The sequence below is a fragment of the Pseudonaja textilis genome, chromosome 6 (assembly GCF_049901715.1).
Source record: "Pseudonaja textilis isolate UNSWEBS1 chromosome 6, rPseTex1.2, whole genome shotgun sequence".
Classification (NCBI taxonomy): Eukaryota; Metazoa; Chordata; class Lepidosauria; order Squamata; family Elapidae; genus Pseudonaja; species Pseudonaja textilis.
Window position 1 is genome coordinate 29,557,649 of NC_141995.1, and position 24,895 is coordinate 29,582,543.

A 24,895-nucleotide genomic window follows, 5' to 3' on the forward strand; every position below is an offset into this window, starting at 1 on the left:
AAACCAGACAGTTATAGAGGTGCAGATGGCAGATTCAATAATTCCTCTGTAGAACTGTATCAGCAGCTCCTTGGGCAGTTTGAGCTTTCTGAGTTGGCGCAGAAAGAACATTCTTTGTTGTGCTTTTTTGATGACATTTTTGATGTTAGGTGTCCATTTTAAGTCTTGTGATATGATAGAACCTGGAAATTTGAAGGTCTCTACTGTTGATACTGTGTTGCCTAGTATTGTAAGAGGTGGTAGTATGGGAGGGTTTCTTCTAAAGTCTACCACCATTTCTGTGGTTTTGAGTGCGTTCAGTTCCAGATTGTTCCGGTTACATCATGAGGCAAGTTGTACAAACTCCTGTCTGTATACAGATTTGTCATTGTCTCAAATGAAGCCAATCACTGTTGCATCAGCTGCAAACTTCAGTATTTTAACAGATGGATTGTTTGAGATAAAACCATTGGTATATAGGGAGAAGAGAAGTGGAGAAAGCACACAGCCTTGGGGCTCCCCTGTACTAATTGCTTCCTGTCTGTTAGGAAGCTTATGATCCAGTTACAAGTGTGTTCAGGTACTGCTACAGACAAAGTCTTCGCAGAAGCTGACATATGATGTTACAGTATCTGTGAGCTCATGTAGGTCTGCAGAAATATCTTCAAAAACATTCCAATCAGTGCAATCAAGGCAAGCCCGGAGCTTCAGCTTTGCCTCATCAGACCAAGTCCTCACTGATTTAATTGTTGGTTTCATGGTTTTAAGTCATTGTCTGTAGGCAGGTACAAGATGAATCAAGAAGTGGTCAAAGTGTTCCACAGCTGCTCATGTAAAGACCTATAAGCATCTTTTACTGTTGTGTAGCAGTGGTCTAAAGTATTTTTTCCTCTGGTGGCACAATTTACATGCTGGAAATATTTTGGGAGCTCTTTCCTTAAATTTGCTTGATTGAAATCTCCTAAAATGATTGGAAGGGAATCTGGGCGTTTGACACTTAACACCTGTATATGTTGTTAGCTTCCTTTAAATATAGAATTTGTTGGATTTTTTATGTGATGGAAATGTTAATCTAATTAACAACTAAAATGGAAATATATTCAGTTTTTCCTGTTATAACTAAGGATTTATGAGGGGTAAAAAGTGAATGTATAGATAATTGTATAGAATTCTGCTATATCATTAGATTGTATTAGGTTAGTTTAGGCAGCCTATAAATTCTTAATTTGGGGCCATGAGGGTCCCTGTTTTGAACAAAGTATTTCTTATCTGTCTCAGCAGTATAATGTTGAAACCAATTTCTCTTAAATTTTTTATTTCATTGCACAGTCTGAGATATTTCAAAGTGAATTTTAACTGTTCCAAGAGGAAGTGATAGAAAATGAACTTTAAGTGTTCACTTATGGGGAATACTATAATTCACTGGATTGGCATTGGTCCTATACCCCACAAAAATCTTTAAGTTCTCTGATCTCAATGAAGAGTCAGTAAGTGAACATGGGGAAGGAAAGTCAAAAGAGAACAATGTGCTTTCAATGTGAGGTTGAAAATCTGAATCTCACCAATATGCTATTTTACCATTCTCACCATTTAGTTTATTTCATTGCATACTGGCAACATTCTCAAATCAGAACTGAATGGAGTTTTCTAGTTTTATCACATCACCACTACAAAACATCCTAGAAGCTGCTGGCATAGCAGAGCAAAAAACCAAACTTTTTTGTTTGGTCATGTGGGACAGGGCTTAATATGGATTAAATGATAACCTTAAGGCTTGAAAATATTTAAGACATTCATATTATTCTTTCTTCGTTAGTTTACTTTATTGTCATTGCAACTCGTACAACAAAATCAAACAACATCTTCAGTGCACATCATGACCATGAAAATAAACACAAACACACATTTTTCACACATTGAACCAGAAACCTCCAATACCACACCAACACTGCACTATACAGCAGAATTCAAAAGTGCTACTGCCCTGGGATAGGAGCTGTTTTTCAGCCTATTTGTCCTTGTTTTTATTATTCTGAACCATCTGCCAGATGAGTCCCACCACTGTTGTATCATCTGCAAATTTAGCAATAGTATTACAAGCCTGAGTGGGAATGCAGTCATGCACATAAAGAGTATAGAATAAGGGACTCAACATGCAACTCTGTGGTGTGCCAGTGTTAAGAATAAGGGCTGAAGAGGTGTGATTACCTTATCTGACCCTCTGTAAACGGCCATACAGGAAATCCATAATCCAAAGGCAGATTGAATAAGAAAGCCCAAGGTCTAGAAGTTTAGACACTAGTCTATGTGGAAGAATTGTGCTAAATGCAGAACTAAAATCTACCAAAAGTATCCTCACATAGCCCCCCTGCTGTTCTAGATGAATCAGAGCAGTATGAAGAGTGATAGCTATAGCGTGCCCTCTAGATCTATTTTTTCTGTATGCAAACTGTAAGACCAGAAATGATTTGCTGGCAGACCAATTTCTCAAAGCACTTCATGATGATAGGAGTGAGTGCCACTGGTCTGTAATCATTGAGGTTATTGATAGGAGAACTTCTTTGGCAGCGGAACAATGGTGGAAACCTTCAAACAAGATGGAATAGTGGACTGGGATAAAGACCGATTGAAGATCCTGGTAAAGACTCCAGCCAACTGATCAGCACATCTTTAAGCACTAGCCAGATATACCGTCAGGACCAGCAGCCTTTCTAGGGTTCACAGCCCTCAGAATGCTCCTCCTTCTGTTCCTCCACAATGAGGTGGGGCTACAATTGGCTGGTTGTTGTATTTTATCTGTCTCTGATGTCTCCACTTCAAAGCGAGCAAAGACATGATTCAGTTCTTCTGCCAATGAAGCATTCCCCTCAGCAGGGATGACATTGGTCAGTTGATGGTTTGTAATTTGTTGAATCCCTTGCCACTCCTGCCTCATGTTATTGCTATAAAAATTATCCTCAACCTTCCTCTTATAATCAGTCTTGGCCTTTCTTCAGATTAGCTCTGGCAACACTTTATCTTGTCCCATCACTGAACCTAAAGGCCTTAGTCCTGTCATGCAAGAGGCGCTGCACTTCCTTGGTCATCCAGGAATAGATCCTAATATGTTTATCCACAGTGATAGTATCTGTGCAGTGTTTGATATAGCACAGAACAGTTGCAGTGTGCACATTACATTAACATTAACCATTACATTAACCATCTCACACAGCCCATGGCAACTAACAACAAAAATTCTTTCTCATCTCAAATTTAAAGGTTAAATCCAGGCAAAAATAAAATGTCCTGATCTTGTCCTACTCAGTATAAGATTTGCTCAATTAAACTAAGCAAATCCAGAATTCAAGGTTACACAACAGAAGCTTCTCAAAATTTTGAATATTCCTTCAAACTTTCTTCCATGTTTGTCTTAGTACATAGCTTGTTGAATTAATTGATATATAAAGTGGGATATCAATCTAACAATCCTCCGCAGATTAATCTGATTTTCTTCGAAATCATTCTGACTGATCCACCTTTGAATTTAAATATTTGTTATGCATTATCCCCCCACAAAAAGAAACCATCTAACTTATAATGAAATGTCCTAGTGATTGATTTATTTTGGATGACCCTGGATTATAATCTTGGAGCATATGAGGGCAGAGATAGAGCAAATGTGCTAGAGATAGCAAATGTTCATAAATAATTGCTTGTAGTCAAAGAGGTTCAACAACATACTTTGGTTACTTTAAAAGCACCTAAAGGCTTTCATTTCTTCAAACTACCACCCAGATATGAAATAGGCATGTTTGAACTAATTTCTATCACAAGTATTTATACATCCATCACAAATAAGCTTGTAAATGCAATGGCTGTCTTTTTCTTTTTGATAATTTTAATTTTACGCTAGCACTGAGTGAAAATACAAATCCCACGTGAGTTCTATTATTAGCAGTACAAACATTCAAATGAACAGATGGTATGGTCTCCTAACCCAATTCTTACTTCTGAAGTTCTCTTGGGATTTTTAAGGGCAATTTATTATTCCAAGAATTTCCTTCTTGCTCTACCCTGTGTTCTATTAGATATAGAAAAGTTGATGCAATCTTTATATAATTTAGAAAACTGTACAAATGCAAATTTCCACAGCTAGGGCCATATTTGGGATAACTTTAGTCATGTTTACTGGTTTTAAACAGCATGTATACTGGATTAATTTTTTTTCTGAAGAAAGATAGATCAAGACTTCTTAGACTAGCCTAATACATAATAATTTTGCCCAGGGTTTGAGTAGCATAACATGGTAGTTGCCAACTCTCACATTTTCTGTAAATTTACTTATACAGAACGAATATATGAAGAGTTATTTGTGCCTTTCTAACATAAATAATTCTAACAAGGTGTTTCTTTTGAAGACTGCTTTGGAACCTCAACAGTAGGAGTTCCTGATTAACCAAATGATGAAATATTTTATCTGTCTTAAAAAAATAATTTCTCTATTTTCAGGAAAAATTCATATCACTATTTTTTCCTTGTTATACTTAAAACTAAAGGACTCAGAATGCTTCAAATATTGAGACCTCATGCCTAAAGTAGTGTGTTTTATTTAATCCCAAGGCTTTCTCAGAGGACCTTCTTCATTGTGGCATCCAATTTAGTGCCTAGGAATTGTCTGGTAGTAATGTCTTTCAACTATATATCACTATCCTATTTTTTACAATTATGCCTTAACATCTTGTTTATTACTGTGCTGTAATGTAACTTTTTTCTCTGCACTTTTCTTGGCAAGATTTCAGGTAAGGTTTGCCATTGCTTACTTCCTAAGGCTAAGAAGGAACAATTGCTACAAGGTGATTACAGCTGGATTTGTGCCAAAGCTGGGACTAGAATTTAGGGTCTCCTGTTTTCTAGTCAAGTACTTTAGTCATTAACCAGTGGCTCCCAACTTTTTTTGTGCCACGGCCCGGTACCGGCATCACAAAATCATCCGCGGCCTGGTACCGGCATCAGCACGCATGGCAAGGCGAGCCGAGCAACCGGCCAGCCAGCCATCCCCCACTTCTCCCACCACCTTCAACTCTTCCTTTGTACCTGTGTCGATGGGCTTCGCGACAGCTTCAGGACGGTTGCTCGGCTCGCCTTGCCATGCGTGCTGAAAGAATCCTCGCATCTTAGTTTTGTTCGAAGCCACCACCACCCCTCGATGAAACTAAGGCGCGAGGATTCTTTCAGCACCCAAACGCCGCTTTCCACCTGAAAAAGCTTACCGGAAGCACTTTTTCATCAAAACAAGATGGCGGCGCCCAGCAAACCGGCGGCCTGGTAGAAATTGTTCCATGGACCAGTACTGGTCCAGGGACTGGTAGTTGGGGACCCCTGCATTAAACCACACTCACTTTGTAATATAACTATTGCTGTCATATTTTGAAGAGTCATCCTCTGCTCTTTTTCATCTTTGTTGTTTGTAAATATTGTTTGTTCTTTTTTTTATAAATATTCACATTTATTATTTTAAAAACACAATCAAGAAAAAGATAGAAGAAAAATTACTAGCAATATAAGGTTGAATGAAAATTGGAAATTACATCACTGTTATTCTATATGCAGAATTATAGTCAATGAAAGGTTTCATATTGAATTAAATTCTGTGTCAGGCTCGTTTTTCAAATATAAGATTGTTTTTACATTGGTGAATACTGATAGTGCTAAAGCTCAATTTGCCATTCTCCTGTAGAATTTCCAATAAAAGGCAAAAAGGCTCCTGCCAATTGATATCAAATAAGAAGCCAAATGACCGTACCTTATAGAGATATATGGTTTGGTGACATTTAAAAGAAAAATAGCTGACAAGAATACTTTTCTTATATTTTAGTTTAGTTTTTAGACCTTTGACAGCTTTTAGTGGATGCATTTTAAAATAAGCTAGAAGGTTAAGGCAGAAAGAGATATTGGTTAAAGATCCAGAGAAGAAATTAAATAAATTACAAGAAAATGCATATGTACAGTCTAAGCAATGACATTTTTCAAGATTTACTGTCTATATGGGCAGTAGCTAAATCCTTAAATATAGAATTAGTATTATATGTACTCAGCTGTTTTGTATCCTTGATCTACGACCAAGATTGAACCTCTTGCTGTACAAATTGTCAAAGACATACATTTTTTGAATCCTGTATATACCAGACTAAAAGATGTGAGAATGGTTTATTGGATTTGTTCATATGATACAATAAAATACTATTTTGAGGAACTTAAAATAATATCAGGTGAAAATAAATAAATATCCCATGAATTTGCTATTTAACAGGCTGAATTCTTTTTATAGTTGACAGCATTAACTTCTACTCTATCCACTTAATTGAACCTGAAAATACAGCCTACTGTCTAACAATGAGTAACTTCAATACAGACAGATGTTTTTCTTCTGCATGAAAGATTAGCAATTTATGTGTTAAGCTTAGTATCCCTTTGAGTATCTTCACTGAAAACTTCGTTATCGTGTTTTTTCACTGAGAACTTTGTTATTGCTGTATATGTTTAATGAAGTTGGCTGCTGAATAATTTGGTTGCTCTGAAATAGTTTTTATGATGGGTCATTAAGAAGAATTAAAGAAGTGATTGAAGTAATTTAAAACATTTTGGCCAGCTAGACAACTTGATTTCAATTGACTATCCTTGCTGTATCACTCCATGAGTTTGTAGTATGTACATGCTGTTTAACTGATTCATGCAATACTGAAGAAGAAGAAAGGCTGAAAATTAAAACAAAATGCCTAGGCTTCAATAGTAAATATAAATGATTAATAAGCTTCCCATAAAAATCTAACTGAAAGGCTTTCATAGAATATTTTACTGTAATGTTCGAGCACACAATTGGCTGGAGAAAATGAAGCCTGTTAACTCTGCTTTGTATGCCACATGATGATGGTGTGAATTCCAGCTGAATGGTAATATGCTTAATTATTATTGTCTGTTGGTAGTTATTAATGCCATACTGTTCTAGAATCCTTTATAAATTACTTTATAACATAGAATCATAGGACTGGAAGGGACTTGGAGGTCTTATAGTCCAAGCAGGAGACATTATTGCATCCTGTCCAATCTTTACTTGAAGGCTTCCAGCAATGGAGCTTACCTCCAGGAGGCAAGCTAGTTCATTGATTATTTTTTTCTTACAGTCAGGAAATATCTCCTTAGTTCCAGGATTCTCTTTAAGAGAATTTTACATTCATTGCTTCTTGTCCAGCCCGCAGGTGCTTTGGAGATAACACAAATTCCTCCATCCTGTGACTGAGTACTATAAGATAGATACCATGTCACCCTTAATCTTTCTCTTCATTAGGCTCGACATGCCTTGTTCTCTTAACAGTTTATCATAAGCTTTAGCCTCTAGGCCCTTTATCATCTTTGTTGCTGCTCTCTGCATGGTTTCTATGGCTTCATCATCTATCTTTGTAATGTGGTGACCAGAATTGGATGCAGTATTCCATGTATGGCCTCCCAGTGCAGTAGATTGGCACTATCACTTCTTGTTCTCTTGATGCCATTCCTTTGTTAATGCAGCCTAGGATTGCTTTTACTTTTTGGGAAACTGCAGCATAATGCTGGCTCATACTTAAGTGATATCCCTCTCACAGTTACTACTATTGAGCCAGGTACTGCCTATTTTGTACCTGTGCATTTTGTTTTTTCTGCTTAAGTGCAGGACCTTCCTTTTCTCACTACTGATCTGACTCTTGCTGGATAGAGCCCAAAACTCAAGTCTTTCAAAGTCTGAGTCATTTTCTTCTAAAGTATTGGCAGTTTCCTCCAGGTGGGTGTCATCTGCAAATTTGATAAGTTTATCTTCTACCCTCATCTAAATCATTTTTGAAGATGTTGAAGAACATTGGCCCAAGACAGAACATTGTGATTACTTACTGCATGCTTCCCACCATGTAAATGTAGTTCCATTAAGGACTATACGCTGAATGCAATTGGTCAGCCAACTGCGAGTCCATCTAGTAATGGTACTGCCTATTCCACATTGTTCTATCTTACAAAAATTGGATTGTGTCTACTTTGTCAAATGCCTTACTGAACTCCAAGTAAACATTTCATTGACCTACTAATTTAACCACTTTATCAAAGAAGACAATAAGATTTGTCAGGCATTATCTGTTTATAACAAATCCATCCTTACTTTGTTCATTTCTAGGTGCTCACAAATCTGCAGCCTGGTTATTTTTCTAGAATTTTCCCAGTATTGACGTCAAGCTGATTGGTCTTCCCCATCTCTGTTATACCATGTCAGACTGCTACTAGCTCCAGATGGCAAGTATCTTCTCCAGGCCAATAATAACATATTCTCTGATCCAAGAATGAGACTAATAAACATTGATAGTACCACTCTTCACTTTGATTACATCACAGAAAACATGAAATGAAATGTAGGAAAAAAAACATAGCACCATCAATATAATTTTATAGCATACACAATATTTTTAAATCACCCTTAAGTTAAAACTGAACCTTTTAAAATAATATCTATTAAGCAACATAAATAATAAGGAAAATAACCGTTAATATGAAAGAAGAATTAAAGCCATAAGTCCAGGAAAACAGTGTTGCTACTTGCTACATAGTTAGAGCAGCCATAAACATATTTATGAAAATGCCAAAGGAAACATAAGTTTTTCAGCTGCTCTAAGCATGTGAATAAATTGAGCATATCTCAAATGGCAATATCGTCCAGGTCTTTGCTGAATTTTAAAATCTATAATATAATTCAAATTGGTTACAAAATTGCACAATTCTAAATAATATTATTAACGATTTTAAAAAAGAAACCTTTTTAAGGATACTTTGTAGGCTGGTTCTAACCCATTGCATCGAAATATAAGAATAAATAAAACACAGCCAAATTCATTTTCTTCATTTTGTTGTGGGAATATTGTGGCTGTCAAATTCTGATCAACCTTAACATAACAGTTTATAATCGGGAATATCAAATAAAAATACAGAAATATTTGAAGCCACATGTTTTCCTTCTGTGTTTCATTTGGAATATAGTTTCTTTTTTTAATTTTAAAAACACTTTATTGAACTTCAAAATATTTAAAAGTTTACAAAAATTCAAAATATTTAAAAAATATATAAAGATTTCTACAACAGAAGATGTGTAAATATCTTTCAGCATAATTTTTTGACAGTACAATAAATACAATACATACAATTAAAACTTGACAGTTATTCATAGTATTAGTAATACTAATTCACAGTGCCTTAATATTATTGGTAAGAAGTGATTCATGTATATAGGTCATTGGTTCAGAAGAGAAAAATGCCATATTAACATTAAGTATGTGTATATATCTAAAAAGAGAAAAATCAGAAATAAATCTGCATAACTATAGTCTATATACTGTGCTCTATATCCCATAGTCATAAGAAAAGATGTGTTATATATTTTTCAGTATACAATATAAGTATAACTACAAATATAACAATTTGGGTAAGATATTCATTCTAATTGTAGCTATTTTTCCTAGAAGTGAAAGCTGTAATTTACTCCATTTATCAAAATCATTCCCTATTTGCTGTATTAGTTTTATATAGTTATCCTTTTTTAAAGCTAAATTTCTCATCCTTAACCAAATACCTAGATATTTAACTTGTTTTACAATTTGGAGGCCCGTTACTTTTTCCAATTCCCTTTTATCTTTCATGGTCAGGTTTTTAACTAGCATTTTAGTTTTATCTTTATTAATTTTAAGGCCTGCTACCTTGCCAAATTTTTCTATTTCCTGCAACAGGAGCAGACTAGATTCCAATGGATCTTCAATAATGAATGTCATATCATCAGCAAAGGCCTGCAATTTATATTCCTCTTTTTTTTAATTTGGATTCCTTTTATTTCCTTATTTAATCTAATTCTTCTAAATAAAGTTTCTAATGTCAGGATGAAAAGCAGAGGTGACAGTGGACATCCCTGTCTAACTCCCTTTGTTATTTGAAATGATTCTGTCATTTTTCCAATTATTAATACTTTTGATTGGAGTAGGTTGTTTCTATCATATCCTCAAATCTTTCTCCAAAATCCATTAATTTGATCTGTTGAGTCATAAACTCCCAGTTTACATTGTCAAATGGTTTTTGTGCATCCAGGAAGAAAAGCACAACTTGACTTCCTGGGTGCATTTCATAATATTCTAATATATTAAATATTGTTCTCATGTTATTCCTAATTTGTCGTGTCAGGAGAAATAAATTTTGATCAGGATGTATTCTATCAAAGTTCTTTTTCATCAGGTTTTTTGACAAAATGATAAGAAATCTCTACAACTGCATTCATTTTGCTTTAGAATCCACACCTTGTTATAACATTAATACTTTTTCTGAGATCTTCTATGTGTAGTGATGAGGAGACTATTTCTTAACTGACAAGAATGTCCAGGATGTGAAACTCTTTTAAACTCTTAAGTGACTCTTTATACCTATCATAGTTGGGCAGCAAAACATTGGCTGTTCCTTGGATGGCAGCAAAGAATTTCACAAAACACCTAGTCTATTTGCTGCCACAGAGCAGATTTCCAAATGTTTGGAGTCCAACTGTAGTAACCCTATTTTATATATTAAACATATTGAATTTAAAAAGTGTGCATTAACTCTTTTTTTTCTAAGAATACCCAAGCCTCTGTGTCAGTACTACAGGTAATCTTCACTGACAGGTAGACCTGAAGCCTAAAATTTCCATTGCTAAGCAAGGCAGTGTTAAATGTGTTTTGTGCTCATTTTACAACCTTTCTTTCTCATGGCAGTTGTTAAAGTTGTTAAGTTAATAACATGGCTTCTCCATTGACTTTGCTTATCATAAAATGGCAAAAGGTGATCACGTGACCCCAAGACATTGCAACCATCTTAAACACATAAAGTTAAAGGTTCCCCTCGCACATACATGCTAGTCATTTCTGGCTCTAGGGGATGGCGCTCATCTCCATTACAAAGCCAAAGAACCATGCTGTCCAAAGACAGAATGACTAAACACCAAAGGTGCATGGAACACTGTTACCTTCCCACCAAAGTGGTCCCTATTTTTCTATTTGCTTTTTTACATGCTTTTGAACTGCTAGATTGGCAGAAGCTGGGACAAGTAATGGGAATTCACTCCTTTAGGTGGTGCTAGGGATTTGAACCACCAAACTGCCAGCCTTTCTTATTAACAAGCTCAGTCTTTTAGCCACTGACCCATCTCACATGCCAGTTGCCCAAAGTCCAAATTTTGATCATGTGATCTTGAGGATGCTGCAATGGTCATAAGTGTGAAAAATGGTTATATGTAACTTTTTTGGTATCATTGTGATTTTGAACAGTAATGATTCATCTTGAGGACTACCTGTACATGATTTTTAATCCTGTACAGAATTCTAAGCAATAATCATCGTATTTCCATGCTAAGAAGTTCTTCATTATGAAACACAGACAATGGATGGATTGCTAAAGGTACTATAAATGAGTGGCTATTTGCAGGAGAAAGTTCCTTGTAGATACCGAAGCTTTGTCTACTATGATTCTAATAAATCATCTAAATATGGATGCTTTCAACTCCACCAGAATATGGAGAGAGCTATCATTGGATATTTAAAGCCCATCAGAGAACATTTTTGTTCTTTTTTTGCCTAAGTGATATGATGTTACAATAATTGAAATTCATCAGTAATGAAGAGTAAAGGTACATCTACACTAACTGTAATCCTACAATTAACTCCTATAGAGTTAAACTGGATTGACTTTGAATGGTGCACACAAAATTATAGTCTGAAAAAAAGACAGATCTTACCTTACCTTCCTAGCAACATAAAGGCTACTTGGGTATAAGGATGGATTTGGAGCCAAAAATTAATTTACCGTAATCTGTAGCAAGTAATTACATCAATAAATAAGTGAGCTGTGATTAAAAATGGGGGGAAGGACAGAGATAGAAAGCAATCTACTGAATGTCTTTAATAGATTTACTTTGACCGTTTCTCCCTACTGTGACTCCTATAAAATAGTTCAGTGGCTTAGAGATTCTGGGACTTTGCCAAACTATTTGGCAACCATTAGAATTTTAAATGATATATTCAATGTGTCTTGGCAGTTGATAAAGCTCTAGTAATGGCTGCCTCAGATTCTATCAGATAGAAAATAAAGATAATTGATTTTGTTTTTTTATAAAAATAAAAATAGGATTTAAAAAAAATTTTTTGTCTTGAGTGCTCCAGATAGCCAGTCAAGTTGCTCATCCTACCCTGTGAATATATACTCTATGACCTAATGATTCACTGTGGAATTGAGAATTTATACCTCTTACGAAGGAGCAGACATAGTGTCTGCAGCTTTGTATCAGCAAGAGAAGTACAGCCGAGAATTAAGGGACAATCTGGGAATGTATATCTCTGGTGCTATATATTGCATCTATACTCTTACTAGAGAGAAGCAAATTATGGCATTAGTCCTTCATAAGTTGTTCTTGCTTTGTCCCATTGATTCATGAATGCTTTTAAGTTACCAAAGGAACTGAAAAGTGCAATATTGGGTTAGCATAAAATAAACTGTGCAGACTGTACAGTGTGTCTTTTTAAAGAAAAGTCAATATAATACAGTAATAACTCATTCATAATAGCACAGGAGACACTTTTTGATCAAGATAGCTGATGAAGAACTTATGCTATGTTCAATAGATAAACAATACGGAGAATTTATTGCATCCTTTATCTTTGACATATAATTTTTATGTGATGCATCTTGGTTTTCTTTCTTAACTAATTGGATTATATGAGCATAAAAGACTGAATTCATACATGAGATGTGAACACTCATGAGGTTTGCTTGGTGTTGATTTAGTGAGACTACCCATTATGATAGGTAAACCATGGCTATACAAACTGTATTACAGGAACTCAGTCTGAATTTTAAAAGAAAAGGATTTCAATCCAACTTTTCCAGGACAAATTTTGAGAAGGATTTACCTGTGGCTATTTATTCAGAGAAGTATTCAAACATTTAGTCTATGAGATACATAAAATGGTACAATAAGGATGTTGAGAGCTCACACTTGAAGTTCCCTAAATTAAATTACATAATGAAGTTCCCTCAATTACACATAATGGTCCCAAAATCTCTAAATTGAAGAGCATTGGGAATTAAATGACTATTGAACTCAACCCAATCCCAGCATGTGACTGATTTAAAAAAAAAAGAATTAGTGTCCTTGATGGCTTTGCCAAATGTTGATACCTATCCTTGATATGTAAACAGGTTAAGATATAATCTGAGACCATAAATATAAATATAAATTTAAGTCCAGTATTAGAATGAAAAGAAATCAGGCTAAACTCAAAAAGTAGCTTATTATACCTATTCTGTTTGAGTCCTGTCTTTTCCTTTTATGTCACCTTGGTTTTACTTAGGGCAATGAGACAATGACCATTTTACATTAATCTCAGAGTTATATATTTTCATATTTCATATTCACAGGTAGAAAGGAACTAGCTAGACAGAAGTCCAAGGGCAAAATTGAAGATCTTAAAGTTAGTGAGCTAGGAACAATAATTACGAATGTTTACCAGCACTGTTAATTCTTTGATGACTTTCTCGACAATTAAGATAACAATAACAGATAAAAAGGTACAGAATTCATTTATTTTACAATAGAATGTAACAGCAAGGTGAGTTGATGGTAGATAAATAATATTTTTAAAACTGTTATTTTTTTCCTCATATTTCTGTAGTAAACTTAATAGCATAACTAAGTTATTAAAATTCTGCATTTCTAACAGTGCTGCCATTGACTCAGTCAAGCTCTGCTTCTAAAATTTACTTAATTTCCTTTGGAGTAATTTAGACTTCAATTATATAATGCTTTAAAGAAATAGTTAGACGCTACATAAAAAAAAGTACTTGGTGATCTGACCTGGTCAGAATAGAGAAGTGAGTTAATCTTCAAACTTTCCCCTTGGACTCTGAATTTTGCCCAAACCATGCCATATGACTATTTCTACTGCCACATATTTATTATTTTACATACAAATAATTCATATATTTTGAATCTTACTGAAATCAAATAAATTAAGATATGTACAACACAGGTCAATTAAGATGATTTTGCCAGAGTTTTTTGAAGATTTAAATAGAATTGTGTTGAAATATATTTGGCAGGATAAAAAAGCAAGAATAAAATTAAAGCTGTTACAAGATGCAAGAATAAGAGGAGGGTTTGCCTTGCCCAATTGGGCGCTGTATTACCAGGCGTCAAGTTTGATGTGGGTAAAGGAATGGATAACACAAGGAACAATAGATTATTGACTTTAGAAGGCCATGACTTTTTATGTATTGTCTGTGTGTTTGCCTTGAAATAAAAAATATATATAAAAAAATTAAAAAGAAAAAAATGATTTTGCCAATCATAAAATTAGAGGTGATCTTAATTCTGTATAAATATTTCAAATTCTGGTATTTTTTCTTAATGCTCTTCTCTAATTTTTGAGATCAAATGTTATTCTTTCAACTTGTAGTTATCTAAGCTATGATATATTCCTCTCTCCTGTACAAGATATTAAATTTCTGACAGTGGGTGCATCTTCAAAATGGACTCTATCTAAAAAAGCAAGTAGTTTCATAGCAGGATGAGAGATCAAGGACTATTGGCTCATAAAGTGTTACAATTAGCATACTAGCCACAGTTGTATAGCCATTCTTGCCCAAGACAATCCTTCTGTTTATTTATTGAAAGTTGTGGATCAATAAGCACTCTCAAACTTCCATTATTTATTTATTTGTCAAGCAATTATAAGATAACAAGTATAAGTATAAACATAGTTATGAATACATGAAATGCATACATATAGGATAAATAAAAAGAAACAATAGGACAGGGACAGTAGGCACATTGGGCGCTTATGCATGCCCCCTACAGTCCTCTTAGGAAAGGGTGGAGGTCAATAGTCTAAGGTTAAAGTTTTTGGGGTTAGGGAAAGAAACCACAGAGTCAGGTAGAGTATTCCAGACATTGACCACTCTGTTGCTATTTCCTACAATCAATTTTGGTGCGGTTTACCTTGAGTTTGTATCTATTGTGTGTTCTTGTATTGTTATGGTTGAAGCTGAAGTATTCATTGACAGGTGGGACATTGCAATGTATAATTTTATATACTATACTTAGATTGGACCAAAGGTGGCATAGTTCTAGGTTTTCTAGGTCTAGAATTTCAAGTCTGGTGGCATAAAGTATTCTGCAATGAGTAGAGGAGAGGAGAACTCTTCTTGTAAAATATTTCTGGACTTTCTCAAATGTGTTAATATCAGATACATAATGTGGGTCCCATACTGATGAGCTGTATTAAAGCATTGGTCTAGCAAATGTTTTGTATGCTCTAGTTAGTAGTGTGATATTACCAGAGAAAAAGTTAAATTGGATTAGATTAACAACTCTTTATGCCTTTTTGGCTATGTAGTTACAGTGGGCTCTAGCATTTAAAGCATTAGCGATGAGTACTCCAAGATCCTTGACAGAGTTTGGATCCTCAACAAAGTCTTGACTATTTAGCTTGCATTTTATTTTCTGATTTTTTTTTGCCAATATGTAAAACAGAGCATTTATTATTTGAGATTTGAAGTTGCCATTTGTTTGACCTTTCTGATATATAGTCGAAGTCTTTTTGAAGGGTAGCAGTATTGTCTGTGGTATTGAATAGCTTTACATCATCAACGAAGAGAATGCAGTTGCTCTTGATATGATCACAGAGTTCATTTATGAAGAGTATGAAGAGAGTTGGTCCTAGAACACTGCCTTGGGGACACCACTGTTGACAGGTACAGAATTTGATAGGACGCTTCCAATTTTGACCATTTGTTGTCTGTTTGACAGGAATGCTTCTATCCAATTATGCAAGTGTCTCGAGATAACATGAGATTTTAGTTTTAGGACTAGTTTATTGTGTGTACCACTGAATCAAAGGCTTTACAGAAGTCTATTGCTTTGCCCTGATTGAGTTGTGTAGTCCATATGTTTTTGCAGTGTAAGAGTTGCAGATTACAGGATAGCCTTTTTCTGAAACCAAATTGCTCATTAGAAGTAGTTTGTTTGTCTCTAAGTGGAGGATAATGGATTGGTTAATAATTGATTCCATGACTTTACAGGTGATGCAGCATAAAGAGATTGGTCTGTAATTTTCAACTACGCTGGGGTCTCCCTTTTTGAAGATGGCGATGACCGTGGCTAGTGACCATGGCTAGGTTTGGCAAGGAGCTGGTCCTGAAAGATTTTTCAAAGATTATGCTTAGAGGTTCAACTAGGTTTGGCAAGGAGCTGGTCCTGAAAGATTTTTCAAAGATTATGCTTAGAGGTTCAACTATGGCAGTGGATAGCTTTTTTAAGAAGTAGGCACATATTCCATTCGGTCCAATAGAGATGGTTTTAGATTGCATAGTACTTTTTCAATATTGTCTTCTGTAAAATCGCTTGTATTAGATCATTGTAGGTGTCTGTGGTTCGACTAGGATATACTGTGCATGATCCATTGCTGTTAACAAATACTGAGCCAAAGAATATGTTAAAGAGGTTGGCTTTAATGGTGTTGTTGTTGCAGTCTTTATCATTAGGTCCTTTCAGGGGTGGGATGGGCCTTGAGTCTTTTAGTTTGTTGTTTATAGAATTGTAGAAAGCATGGGTGGAATTGGTGCATAGAAGGTTTTCCTCTTATTTAATGTGATAATTGGTGCATTCAGTCTTTATCTGGTGGCATAAATTTTTGTATCAGCTTTTGAAGTTGGCAATGTGACCAGATTTGTTTTTCCACCAAAGTGATTTCTTTTTGGATTGAAGCTTCCTTATTGTTATGTGTAATTTGGGTTTTTTTTTTTTTTTCTGAGTTTGGGAGTTGTTAATGGTACATATATTTTGAGGACTCTTTTGACTTCAAGTAAAAATATGTTGTAATGGTCTTCAATAGGATTGCATCCAGTGAATAGAAGTTGCCAACCAAGAGATGAGAGATCATTGTCTATAAGATCATAATTGCCTTTTTTGAAGTTATAATTAAGGATCCTATCGTTATGATGATTTTTGTGAGGACGTATGTTGAGACAAAAGTCAATCATGTTGTGGTCACTGTTGGAAAAGGGGTCTTTAATTTGTATTCCGTAAATTGAATTCAAACTATTGCAGAAGATGAGATTGAGGCAGTTATTAAGTCTAGTATTGTTGGTTACTAGTTGTTCCTCTCCCAGGTTTGTTACAGCATTGTAGAAGATTGCATGTATGGCTTCAGTTTTACATTCATTTAGGGTTCAGTTAATATGAGGAAGATTGAAGTCACCAAGAAAGATAAAAGCGCATGCTGTCCATGTTAGTAGTGAATTTAACTTGTTTACATGTTTGATGTCATAATCAGGGCCTCTGTAACATAGTAAGAATCAAAATGTAATATTTAAGGACAGTTCATAGACAATGGTTTTAAGAAGAGCTAACTCCTGGGTAACTTGGATGTTTTTTAGATGTAGGGACTACTTATAGAAGATAGCAACACCATCTCCTCTATGGATTTCACGATCTGATCAGTAAACATGATAGTCTCTTCCTGTGGTAATGGAGTCGGGGAGAGATGCATTGAGCCATGTTTCACAGACAAATATGATGTCGAATTTAGCCGTATTTAGTAAGAGGGAAAAAAATTTCAGGAAATTTATTTACAAGGCTTCTTGCATTGAGTAGCTTACATTTAAGGCCAGTCGTAGTTGGAATAAAGGTAGCTAGGGGCACGTGTGCCTAGTTTTGAATGATGGTGGATTGGATGGGGTAGGGTTGGATGTGGAGTTGTGGGTTGTGTGACTTTCTTTGATGCAATCAGCACAATAGTCAATGTACAGGTCCTTTTCTCCATTTGTCTAGACATTTTTTGAGTTCTGTGTGGAGTTCACAGGAGCAGATTCTTCACAGTATGGATAGATCTGGTCCTGAGCAAAGTTTTTTATGGGTGGGATTGGTTTTTTCAATGGCGTTTATTGTATGGATGAATATACATTTGCTAGACAAAATCTTGGGGCCACAGAGCCATTATTGTATTTGAACAGGGCCATCTCTGGTTATTTCAATGATATCATCAGGAGAGATGTTTGCTGTATTGGAGTTGCTTATGATTTTGTGAACTTTGGTGATGTGGTCTGATTTGTTGGTGTCTTCAAGACCATAAAAAGGTAGCATTTGGATGTTTCTGATCATGTTCCATGATGTTCTCCCATTATTTAGAAAAATGGAAAATATGCTTATTTTTTGGCAAGCTTAAAGATGTTAAATTGCAATTGTTCTGATTCTAATGTCATGTTTTGTATGTTTGTTTATTGTAAATCTCTTTGATTTCTTACTGACTGATTATGTCCCATTAAGTTGATATTGACATTTAACAACCACATAGATTTTCTTCATGACGATCTGTTCTTCAGATCTTCCAATAGTTCTCCCATTGTCACTATAATGGAGTATATCTACCTCGCTGGTGGTCATTATCTTCTCCTTTTTTAAACCTCTCCCAGCATGAAATTAGAGAACTATGTGTCCAAAGTATAACAAGCTGGATAATTTGTGCCTTGAGTGAAAACTCTGGGTGGAGTTATTCAATGGTTCATTTGTTTGTTTTCTTGGCTGCTACTTCTTAGGATCAGTTAAAGAATATATGACCAAATAAATTTGACTTTTACATAAGATTTAAACTGTGTACCTGTCTCATTGTTAAATATTATTAGCAAAGAAAGCCAAGTCTATAAAACAATTGTTAACATTTGGGAAGCTTCTGAACATCTGACATCAACTTGTGATTCAGTGCTAGGGCAGATGAAATCTTTTGAAGGAGGAGAGAAATGATTGGAGAAGTTCATTTCCATACTTGAAGAATTATCTTCAAAATAAATACAACAGAAGTTGTGGGAGTACATAAAAATTTAATGAAAAATGTGTTGAGCTTCATCTTATCTATTAACTTTCCATTTTCCCTGCAGAAATTGTTTCTGTCAATATTTTATTATGATGGGGGTGAATGGGAAAAGAAGTGAAGCCTAATCTAAACAGATGTCATAAATAGTACACAGTGATAGGACTACTAAAAAGTTGGAAGCAGATCCCATATGTTCTATATTTTTGCTGCAAATAGTTAAACTAATTTGATAAAAATAAATATTTCTTTTAAATGCAAAATAGTAGAGAAATGTTTCATGTACTCAAAATATCACTTGGTTATGATGTAAGATTGAAATTACCATTGGAGGTTTTTTAAAATAAATAAATGGATTTGTGGCTAACAGAAGCAACATATATCAGTATATTTCCTATAGTCTTGAATCAATTATCTCATTTTCTGAAATATTACAATAATTCAACAAAGGAACTTCTACAATTCTTTCTTACTGATTCCTATTCATTTCAATTCTTGAATTTTTGCTTACTGATAGATCGAATGCATTACAATCGGTTTCATGTCAAAAGCTGAATGAAAATATTAAATGTGACTAGTAAAGAGATACTTAGCTTGATAAGAAAAAAGAGAACAGTAGCTATTTCATTCTGATTAAAAATCCAAAATTAAACTAAATGTTAATATGTTGTAAAAAAATATTTGCTATGTCATTCTATGCCCCATTTTTAGTGTAACACATTCAAAATACATTTGGAATAAATGTCAACAACAGGGGAAGAATAAAATTGTAACACCTATTTATACAATAATTCTATTTGATATTTAATTGGAATGTTTATGAGTCCTGGCCATACTGGATGAGGTAATATGGATTCTAAGATCAGTGGTTCTGTGATATAAGAAATCACTGTTTATTTGACGAAGTTGTGTGAGCTATGAACACAAAGTACTAATATAATGTTATTAATGGCACTGAGAGCAGGATTTCTTCTGAAATGTATGTATTTGGTGGGCAAATGTAAAAGTATGTTAAGGTAAACTCTATAGTTTTATTTACTTCTTCCATCCACCTAAGCTGTAATTTTTAATTGAACTTAAAATTTGCACTTTGCAATGAGATCTCTTTTGGCTCAAAACAGCTTATAGCCTTATTTCTATAAGATGAGCACAAACATCTTTTGGATAGCAGAAATTCTTGGGGTCATGGAAAAGTGGGTACCTTGGTAGCCCTTTTCCATGATCTCTTCTTTATCCAAATCTGACAGTAACCACAAATAAAATTAAACTGAGACCCACAGACGACCTTCTCAAACAAGCTCTATAATTGTCAAAGGATGCAAACGTATCTTATATGGTTGTCCATTTGTATTGCTGATTCTGGAAAAACAATAGTAGATTTAATGGGAAAAAGTTGTATCGATAATGTCTGGCAGCTTCTTTTAATAGACCTGGAAATAATCAAATGTCAGCTTCAGCAATCTTTCTTTCTGCAGGACCAAAATCTATTAACTGAGCAAGTTCACGGAATTCTAAAATATGTGTCTACAAGGAAGTAACTATTCAACATATCTTTAAATTATTTTCATAATTTTAGTTTTATATATTTTTCTAAATATCATTCCTTTTCAGTATTTTTTATTTAGTGTTTTGGGGGTTTGTTATTTGCCTGCCTGTCTAAAAAAGTTACATTATTTAGAAACATTAGGAATTAAAGTAATTAAGTATTGAAAATTGATCATAATGGTATCATCTTTCAACCAAAGTTAAACAGTTGCTGATTTGTTGGAAGATCATTTTCCGCTAGAGCAGAATAGCTGATCAACTCTCTCTTTCAAATAATTCTTTGTAGTAATAATGACCACAATAATATAATATTATTGTGCTTATTATAATTGTTATTTATTTTATTATTTATTAATTAATACTTTATTATTATTGATTATTATTATGTTATTATAACAGGAAGAGATTTGATAGTTTTTGACTGACAGATAAAGGGCAAAATACGTAAAATTCAGGATAGAGGATATAACTGGCAAGCTCACTGAATATATTATTTCTAGTGCTAAATAAACATTTTATTCTTCATCATCCAAGAAGGAAAAAAAGATATTTTTCTCCTTTGATTTTCCAATCCTGAAATAAGAATCCATTTTTCTTCCTTTAAATTTGCTAAATTTTCCAAGAAAAGGGTAAAACATATGGTAATTATGGTCCTTCCAAATTCTCCATACATAATTTTCTTTGCTTAACTAAACTTCTGGGGGAAAATAAAGCTGTCTCTTTCAAATATGTTAGTATATATATCCAAAGCAAGTGCAAAGGTTTCATTGTAACAGAACACAACTGGTTGTCACCTACAGGTAACAACCTAGTCAAGTAAAATATTAATAAGTTACATCTTATATTGAACAAGGAGACTACAGTGTTTTAGGCATTGCATGGCTGGTCCATACTTGCATACCAACAACTGTACAATCTGAATCTCACAAGCACTATGTAACAACAAGATATTGATGTTCACATGAGAACTAGGTCCTGCAATAAATCTGGATATTTACTTTGCCTGCTGTTTTACATAAATAGCACCATCATTCACCACGCAAGTATACTACAATATTAAAGATATCCTTGTTGTCATTTTCCAGCAATGTTCGTCTGGATTCTGTATTGGACAAAAAGAACAAACCTTGTGCAAAATAATTAATGGATCCATTTTTGATAATATTATATATGGTCTTGATTTGTTAAATTATTAGTTGAATTATTATTATATATGAATGATTTTCACATCTATACCTTGAATGTCACAAGCTTGATTAATGGCAGAAGCCAACATATCATTTTAAAAAACTCTAGTTCCTTACACTTGATGTAAATACAGATGCTAGAATAGATAATACTTGTTCCAAAGATGACACGCCAGGAGAAATGATTTGCTAATTTATTAGCCAGACTGCAATGAAATGTTTTTTTCTGAAAAAAGCCTATTACTTTCAGTGTCTATCTGGACTAAAAAGAAAAATTGACAGAATTTCAGAAGTTATTTAACAAACTCTATTAGATCTGTCATGTGAAATTATGAGGAATGATTTCTGTTGAAATTATCTGGCAGGTCACTCATTATCTAACCTGACTGAGCTCTTTACCTTTTTAAAGGTATAAGATATAAACATGATATATTGCAAGGAATACGACAGATTTCTACTATGGGATAGTGAGACAATTTCCATTTTAAACAAACAAATTCTCACACTTTCCAAAATACTAACTTACCTGATGCTCTTTTATACTCATTCTTTAAAAAGACAAGTGTAGATTTTGAGTCACAAAATGTTATATTCCCGAATGTAGAAGGCTTGAGCAGGGGATTGGACTAGATGATCTCCAAGATCCCTTCCAACTCTGTTATTCTATGATTACAGAATAACTGTAATGTTGAACTAAGAAATTTGAAAACTTCAAAAAGGGATAATTAGAAAATCCATTGTCAAAGTCAACTGTATCTTCTTTCTGTTTCTTACCTTAATATATTAATTACAGTTTCCAAATAATAATTCTAAATAATATTATAAAGATCCTGCAAATTGATTATAAGCAATAGCATAGCCCACACATCAAAATGAGTCACTGGAATATCTGTCAAAATTATGATGTGCCAGAAATGAAAGGTTTATAGGACATAATAGTTGAAAAAGTAATTGAAGTTTAATTGAGCAGGTTAAAACATTGTTTGATTTCCAAATATAAATTGAAGAAGTCTTGGCACATAATGCACCATATTTAACTATGGCAATAAAGAAAAAAAAAGTGTGGATAATTGATGTGACAACTCCAGGGGATAGTAGAATCTCCTATTAAATTGGAAATAACTGAAAGAATTGAAATTGAAAGAATTGGAGAATATTACAAAGTATCAAGATCTGAAAATTGAAGTTGAAAGATTATAGCATAAACTGGTGGTAATGGCCTATATGATTAGAAGCCCATTCAGTGCCATATTAAAAAGTCTTGGAAGGCACTTATAAAATATATACATTGGCAAAAATTTCCATCTGTCAATTACAAAAGGCTACACTGCTTGGATATACAAACCTACTACATAGATAATTGTGACATCCTAGGCTCTTGGGAAGAACTCACTACTTTTGAATGCCAACTCTAGTTAAAGAACTGGCAGCTATGATTTCACACTGTAGTGTGTATGATGATGATAATAATAATAAAGCAAAGAACTGTTAGTACTTGGGTGCAATTACAAAACATCTGGAGCACCACTTAAACACCATATACATTCACAGAATTATCATCAGTTAATTGCAACAGATAGCTTTACTTGGAACAGCAATATCATTAAAATTATGAAACAATGATATCTGCCTATCCCAGGTCCTTTGGAAGGATTAAATAGGTGGACATAAATGCCAAATACAGTCTAGACAACTGAATAACTGTATAATTGTAGTGGAATGTACACCTGCAGCAACATAAGGGGAGGGTTTCAATTGTAATAAAAGAAAATAAAGATATCACCAATAGTAATATGCACCTTGGTTGCAATCTCAAAATATCTGGAATACTATTTGAACACCATTAGGATTGAGAAAATGACCAATCAATTTTTAAAGGCAGTTTGACTTCTAGGCTCTAAATACCTTTAATATTATTTAGCAGCAACACTTATCTATTCCAATCCTTCAAATAGGTAGACAACATTACCAAATCCAAGCTAAACATTTGGCAGGCTGTGTAATCAGTCACAATAATATCCCAAGCAACACTGTAAGGGTTATAAAGCATGTTTCTGACAATAGAACTAAAGCATTTATGACAGATGCTTCCGCTTGGGCTAGATGGCAAAGCCAGATAAGTAGGCTAGATTTCCATAGGCAGGGAATTCCAAAGCATGGACACCAATTTTGAAAATGTCTGCTTCCTAGTTCCTATTTGATGACATTCATGAATAGACACAGCATGGAGGGAACTTACAAGTAGGCTGAAAAAAGTAATGTTATATGTAATTTGCACCACATAAAAATGATTGCCTATATAAAGGAAAGGGGAGATGGAAAATTATGAAGAGAAAATTATAGGCCCCTTCCAACTCTGTGATTCTATTAAAATTAATACTTGACTGAAACAGTAATTCTGTAGAACAATGGGGAGTCCATCCATTCCCACCATATGTACTATATGTAAGAGTATATAGGTGTTTAGAAAGCCACAATTCTTTCACTCTTTTATTCAAATTAAATAAAACGTGTCACCACTGCTCCTGGATTTTTCACTATTCAAAGAATAGAGGAATACATAACAGTGCATAATTCTTGGTTAATCTTGGCTATAGGTCAAATCATTATCACATTTACTTGTCACTCATAGAAATGAAGTGTTAATTGATGTTGATTAAGTTAAAAATTGCTATACTTCTGCATATGTTAAACACTAAACATGTTAGCTCATACAATAAAGTAGTTTATATATGATTTTTGTATATTTGCCACATGAAAGAAGAGCAGATAAGGTCTCTTGTTAAAATGTCATCCAAATTTAAATATTACGTTAAAATATAAATGAATAAATAGATAGTTAGTATATATGGCATAAAATTATTTTGCACTCGATTCTGTCTGTTCACTTTTTATTTTAATACATTTGGCAAGTTTCTTAAAAAAAAATTCTGCTTTTCATAGCATAAGTCTTCCAGGTAGCCATAGAAAGGAAAAATAAGAAAACACAGGGAAGCTGCAGTTAGTATCTATGATCAGTTTTTGCTTTGATAATTAGCAGCCCTGAAGCAGCTTTAAAGGACAGTATTAGGGATAGGCTTCACACCAAAGACATTATGGTTTGGCATAATATGAACCCAATGATTACATTTTAAACAGTAGCTTATAACTTACAACATTTGTAAACTGCACAAGTATTCTTTATTTGATAAGCCATTTTAAACAAAGATCCAATGTAACTTTAGTTAATCTTCTATCAAAGGACCATTTCTACTTAGG